Below are 7,860 nucleotides of genomic sequence, written 5' to 3' on the forward strand. Positions count from 1 at the left end.
AATTTTTCAAAATTAACAACCCCCAGCTCCCCCAAAGAGAACGGTTCTGTTCCAATTATGTCAATCTCATATCTATAACTTGTGCTTATTCTTCCCATCAAGTAACATCCCGATCTCTCCACACTTAGCGTTTTCTAAGATTTCTGGTTCCCCCCTCCAACCCTCTATCTGAGACATGAGATTCCTCTATACATCAAATTTATGAAAATCCGATCACTCATTCGTAAGATGTAGATACCTCAATTTTCACGTTTTCCAAGAATTCCGGTTTCCCCCTCCAACTCCCCCCCAGTGTAACCGGATCTGGTCGGGATTTAAAATAAGAGCTCTAAAGCACAAGATCCTTCTAAATATCAGATTTCATTAAGATCTGATCACCCGTTCGTAAGTTACAAATGCCTCATTTTTTCTAATTTTTCCGAATTACTCCCCCCAGCTCCACCAAAGAGGGCGTATCCAGTCTGGTTATGTCAGTCACGTATCTTGGACATGTTTTTATTCCTCCCACCAAGTTTCATCCTGATCTCTCCGTTCTAAGTGTTTTCCAAGATTTCTGGTCCCCCCCCCAATGACGCTGGATCCGGTCGGGATTTAAAATGAGAGATTTGAGTTACGAGGTCCTTCTAAATATGAAATCTCATTAAGATCCGATCACTCCTTCGTAAGTTAAAAATGCCTCATTTTTTCCAATTTTTCAGAATTAACCCTCCCCCAACTCCCCCAAACAGAGCAGATCTGTTCCGGTTATGTCAATCACGTATCTAGGACTTCTGCTTATTTTCCCCCCCAAGTTTCATCCCGATTCCTCCACTCTAAGCGTTTTCCAAGATTTTAGGGTCCCCCCTCCAACTCCCCCAATGTCACTGGATCTGGTCGGGATTAAAATAAGAGCTCTGAGACACAATGTGCTTCGAAATATCAAATTTCATTAAAATCCGATCACCCGTTCGTAAGTTAAAAATACTTCATTTGTTCTATTTTTTCCGGATTACACGGCCTCCACTCCCCCCAGATGGTCAAATCGGGAAAACGACTATTTCTAATTTAATCTGGTCCAGTTTCTGATACGCCAGCCAAATTTCATCGTCCTAGCTTACCTGGAAGTACCTAAAGTAGCCAAACCGGGATCGACAGACCGACAGACAGACTGGCAGAATTTGCGATCGCTATGTCACTTGGTTAATACCAAGTGCCATAAAAAGAGAAAAACCAGAAGAATATTTCAGCTACATAGACAAATACATACAGAACTAAATACATAGATTACAAATACATACAACCAAAGAAGAAACTCTTGAAAACCAACAGGTATATGGCCAAAAGGTAGAAAAAGCAGAAGAATCAAACGAATATCTTAAAGAAAGAATTTAAACTACGACATGTTAACAAAGGGAAAGAAAAAAAAACAATAAAGAGTAAACAGAATAAACAATAAATTATTTTTAAAGTTTTTAAATTCCTTTGTTTTAAAGCTATTGAAGTTTAAAGTCTTTCTTTCTCTACGCTTAGGAGGACTTGCTGCATACAGGCGAAGTACTCGTTTGATTGCTACTGGCCATAATCTTCCTATTGGCCACTGGCCCTTTTTTTCAAGATTTGTTCTTTGGTTTTATGGTAGGCCAGTTCAACCTTAGATCTGTAATTTAATTTGTTTATGGTTTTTGTTTTGTTAGAATCAACGTTACAAAAATCAATATTGTATTCGTGCTTCTTTTCTCTAACCTTCAATTTTAACAATAAAAAAGATACTGAGAATTGAAAGAAGCGAAAAAATAAACCGAAAAAATATTGTTGTTTTAAGTATGAATCGAAAACAATTATTGCCGCTAGGTAAAAATTCATACAAATTTCAAAGCTATTGAGTGGTTTAGGAATACTTTTCTTTGGTTTAGGCTTATCACCAAGGCCACATCGAAGGTTTTGTTCGGGGTCGAGGGGAGGGGGGTCCACAAAAACTTAAAAAGGGTTTAATTTGTTTTTATGCATTTTTGTTCAGTTTTACGATTTGGACAATTTTTTCTCCAATTCTTCTTGTTTTTAATATAACTTTTACTTACCCTTTTTTGGTGAAGATGTGGTATGGGGGAGAGCCAAGATAAGAAGAAAAATATTCCATTAGATTTCTCCATTCAATATCCTTTGCGAATATAGCCTAATAATTAACTACGTCGCCTCATGAGGCCCATTACAGGGGAGGAGAGTGAGACCCAATTTTGACGGCAACGTTTGTTATATTAGGAAAGAGTACTGAATGGGATATCTAACTATAATTACTATTATAATTATAATTATAATTATAATAATTATAAAAACTTATAATTATAATTATAATAATTATAAAAACTTATAATTATAATTATAAATCCAATTATAACTATTTAATTAAAATATTATTCAGTTTATTGTTTGTCTGATTTCTCCCCCATAAGACACGTTTACCCCATTCCTTAGTCCTTCAAAACCCTGAATTGCTGGAAAAAGCTTTAATACAGCTTTATGACAAAGCTAAGTTTTCATGTCTGAAACTTCTTAAAAATAAACCTGGCCGAAAATATTCAGATCAAAGTTTTATTTTCACCATTATTGTTGACTTTTTGATTATCTATGAAAAGACATAAATCAGCCATCTTCAGAGACGATGCACTAAAAGGGCTCAAATGGGAAAAAATCAAATATTATATCAATTACGTATTCCTGCATTATATTATTACTTGTATAACAGAGTAACAGCATTTACCAGACATTCACTACCATGAAGGCTGTGGCAAGTATGGTTTCTTTTTGTTCTATCAGCATAATAAACCGATTCTTTTGATGTATCTATTGAAATCAAATCTTCGTTTTTTCGAATTTTGGTTACTATTGACCCAAATCGCTCCTTACTTACAGTTTGTCACCACGAACTATTCGATCAAAATTGGCTGAGGCCTGCATTTTCCTTAATCGATTCTGATTACCTGTCTTCCATGGATTCATAGGCTAGAATTTTGATTTTTTTTTTATCTCAGCCGATTCGTAAAAATATAGATACCCAAGTCAAAAAAAAATGTTGTCCCCTTCTCCTCGGATCAACCCCTCGATTATATACGACAATTCCTGTGGCAATTCTAATTTTATAGGTCAGCCCTCTCATTCAGAAGCGTCAATTAAGATTAGAGGGGACGGCGTTTCCTCCTGCTAAATATTCCGCCCCCTTTGATTTGAAAAATACCTTTTTTGGGGGTATTTTCATTAAAAAATATAGTTTTTTGGTATTTTAATTGACAAATTGAAAAAAATGACCTTTTTAGATTTTATAAAACACATTTTCTCCCCCCCCCCCCTAACCCTACATTTCCGTCAATTGACGCTACTGATCTTATTCCCGGCAGAAAATAGAAGTCTCAAGATAATAAACTTTTAAGGTTTTAACGTCTTATCTCAGTGCAGTTTGTGTTTGGGCTACACTTTTCTAAAATGAAATTTTTAATAGAAGGAAAAAACGAAAAAGCGAATACACTGATTGAGATTATTCCAGGCTTATTTTTATTAAGATTTCGAGAAATGCTTTCAAATAAAAAAAAGAGTACTCCCTTATTAACCAGAACACACTCGAGAAAATTGCTCTTTTAAATCTGAGATAACCTGTTTATAGCTGTCTGTATTCGAGGGCAAGTAGCTTAGGCTCAAGGGAAAAACTACGTTGTAGCTATATTTAAATAAATATTTAATATATAGAGCTGGTATTTCGGGTAGGCTAGGTATTTAATATAATGCGTTCTGGGCGACCTGCTTTCGATAATTTTTTATTGTAGTTTAAATAGTTTTGTTGCTAAAGTATTAAATTTTCGTAATATTTTGGTATATTTCATCATGATTAACCTTACTTCACTTCTTGAGTGTGTTCTGGATAATACGGGAATACCAAAAAATGCTATATCCAGTCACCTTGCAGACTTAACTAGTCGATTCCAGGGGAGGAGAACCATCATAAATAGCAAGTTTGACTTAGTCATTCAAGCCCCCCCCCCCACCAAAAATAAGAAATTCTCAAGTGAAAAGATGGAAAGATGTAGGAGATGAAAAGATACAGTAGTAAACAGATGAACGTGATATGATCGAATACCTGTGTTTCTGATTGTGTTTGTTTGTGTTTCTGATTGTTTTCTGGGTTGTGTTTCTGATTGTGTGGTGGGTCGTTTACATAGAGTTTTGATCGAAGTCCCAGTTTTACAATATCCTGCGACATAAAAATCAATTTATGATCAACCTCACATTAGAAAAAATGCTGAAAAAACAAGCTGAACTTCAAGTATGGATTTCGTTGAAATGCTATATTTGGTAGCAAATTTTTTAGTTACATAAGATGCCCCTATTATTTCCACCTCTTGTCGGATCCAACTATTTTTATGCAAATTACTTTACGTGGATGATTTTCAATCATTATAGCGTCAATTGTCTTGAATCTGCAAAAATTCAGAACCTTTTCAACGTAATTTTCTTCACCACCTCTCATTTTACAAACAAATTACTATGGAAAAACGAGAACTTTGCTCCTTACTACATGTTCATCACTGTGAACATCATTTGGTTTCTTGTTATTAGAAATCAGCTGAAGATAACACATGCATCTGACATACGATTATCAACCACAGGCCCTTAGAAAATCATTTAGAAATCCACTTATTTCACCGTGGGAACTAATTTATGAGAATAGTTTGTTTTGGAATTCTATATCTAACCAAGGCCGCAATCTTCGCAATAAGAATGGTATTGTTTACATCATCCATGCGCAATTTCCTTTCAAATATTATTCAACCACAGACGAAGGGGTTGCGGTGGTAAACAGGTTTTCAAACGGTACTGAATTTACTATTTATGGAACTGAATTTCAACTATGTTGAGGAAGTTGTATTCAAACCTACACTTGAGCATAATTAATTGAGCGGATTTAGCGAATAAATAGCGGAATGTTTATGCATGTTAGTCTCCAAGGGTGCTTTTAAAATCAAAACAACAATGTTTTTTTTTTCAGATTTTGAGATTTACTTCGGGGAAGGGTTGAAAAAATAGACGAGAAATATATGGAAAATATTTCCATATAATAATTTGTCTTAATAATAAGAAAGATATTTCTTTCAGGGAGGGGGGGGAGAGGTTGTAATGAAAAATAAACGGTGCTTGTCAATTATATAAAACACATCCGAGAAGTGAAGTTTGGTGACAATAAAATATGATGAAAATTGAATACTTTATTAGCAAAATTGTGAAGGTAATTTATGAATTATTAAATTGAGAGCTTCGGTGTCGGCTGACCGTCTCAGAGATAAAGAAAAGTTCATTATTAAAGCGATTCCTAGTTCATTTTAGTTCATTATTAACGCGATTTTCGAGGACACTGGTTAGTTTGCTTTGACTAGTGATAAAATATAGTGTCTCGCCATGGATGTTCAAATTAAGGTTTGTGATTTGCCAAGGACCGAAGAACTGGCAATTATATTTTTCCAGAATAAGGGGTTGTTGCCCAAAACAAAACACTGGTTCAATGGACACACCATGACTTTGTACTCTTACGAGAAGCAGCATTTTTGGAGGTGTAGCCTAACACTAGGCCATGTTTAAAACCGTCAATTTGCGTGTCAATACGTGGTTTTCTAAAAGTAAAATACCATTTTTTACTGTAGTTCGTTTCATTTATTTCTGGTTTAACGAATTGTCGTCTGTGGCCTGATTTCAACAAGAGCTATGCATTTCTAAACACACGGTTGTCGATTGAAATAACTAACTTCGTGAAGTTTACGGGTTTTCTGTGCAAAAGAAAAACCTTTTGCACACCACCAACAAAAAAATTTTGCAAGTAAAGTATTCTATTTTCATTATATATATATTTTTTTTCATTAGCATTAATCAAACTTCACTTCTCGAATGTATTTTGCATAACAGTCAAGTACAAAATAAACTTTATCTGATTATCTGAATCGGTCTGATTAAGAGGTGCCCAGGAATTCAGGAAAATTTAGCACCCCCACAACATTTTTTTTTACAAGGAGGGTGTAAATTTTCAAGACCTCAAATTTGTCAGAGCCGTCAAAAACAGGTAACGTCAAACAATTATTTATAATATTTATAATTTATTTATAATAATATTATTATAATCATATAAAAATATTATATTATTTATAACAATATAATAATTATTTAGAATAATAATTTATACTAATATAATTATTAATATAACGTCAATAAAATAATCGTAAAATAAAAAAAAATTGTACGCCTCTTTCCTAGCATATGTGCCTAGGTCAAGGCCGTACCCAGGGGGTAAGATTGGGGGGTTCAAACCCCCTCCCTTTCCGATATATTTGTCCGGCTCGTAAAAATGTAACAAAAATGAATATCCAAAATATTTATGCATTTTTTATTTTTTTTTGTAAAATCACTCGAAGAGGATACTCCTTTATTTCGGGTTTGGAGGTTTATTTCCCCAGGTTCTTGAAATGATGCATCGACAACGGGAAAAAACCGGTGTTATTTAAGAAATTTCCATAAAAGTTGTAAGATTGAAAAATACTGGCCCTTAGTTAGGTTAAAAATCAATATCTTGGAAGCGGCTTAAGGGTAAAATCCCAAGGAATTTTCAAAATATGATTTAATTGATTGGGCATCTTCACCTCCGTAACATCCACATGTTTTTGGAAACAATGTTTACTATGGAAATGCGTTGGAGTTGGAAGAAGAGGGACTTGAATTTCTCAAAATATATTTTAAAAAGGCAATTTACTTTTTTCGTTGTACGAAGATGGGAAAAACAACAACTCTGGAATCCGGGTAAATATTCAGGCCGTGTGTACCTCTTCCATCGGCAAGTATGTTTAGAGGTACAATTTTGGGATTTATGATATTTCTTGAAATGCTGGGATAATCCTATAAGAAATTCTTTTGGTGCTCTATTGTCAAGAAATTTTACGATTTTTGCCATATTTTTACAAATTTCTCGACAGCAAAAAAGGGTTTGGCTCCCTTGCCATTCCTAACAGGATTTCTCTGTAGGCCTATACTATGCCAGGAAAAACCAAATCGAAGAAACTTTTGTTGATCTACTGCTTGGAAATTTGCATTTTTTATTTCTGTCCACATTTTCAAGTTTCTGCATCTTTAAGGGCGTTTTAACTATTCTTAGATAGGAAAATCCTCATCACTCCGCTCTCTGAGGCTCCTTGTAAGTTCGTTCCAAAGTAGTAGAATCATCAACAATACGTTTTTGTAATTTTTCTTTTGAATTTCTTCAACTTTCTGATAACCTAACACCAATGCCAAGTCCGTTAGGTGATGCAACGTGATTCGTTACGTTATGCTTATGTGGTGCAACAAACGTTTTTTGTATTTATTTTTCTGACCTTATGTTCCATTGATGGTTACTGATAATAGCATTACACAACTCTGAAAAGAAAGGGGACAATCAAAATTCATAATCGCTATAAAAGCAATGACCCTAATTAGGTCTGTTATTTTTAAATAAAAAAAAATTAAGTAGAGGTCTTGTTGGGCCTAAGAACCGGTATTACAAAACGCACCTTTTGTCCTTTACTTGCTTAGTTAATTCTCTGAAAACAGATCCATCAACAAGCCTTTAAGTAACCTCAACCGTGGCATATAGGTTCTGTTACTAGAATTACAGTAATTATGAAGGTTTTTTATTTATATATTTCACTTAAAATTTGGAGTAAGTAAGTAAAGACTATTTGAAATAAAAAGCCATAAACATTACGGAAATACAAAAATAGGAGAAGGAATTCCATCGGTTTGAACTTTAAAATGGATAGAGAGGAATTTATTTCAATGATTTAATCTGAAATTCAACTTATATTCGGGATGTCACCA

The sequence above is a fragment of the Artemia franciscana genome, chromosome 9 (assembly GCF_032884065.1).
Source record: "Artemia franciscana chromosome 9, ASM3288406v1, whole genome shotgun sequence".
Lineage (NCBI taxonomy): Eukaryota > Metazoa > Arthropoda > Branchiopoda > Anostraca > Artemiidae > Artemia > Artemia franciscana.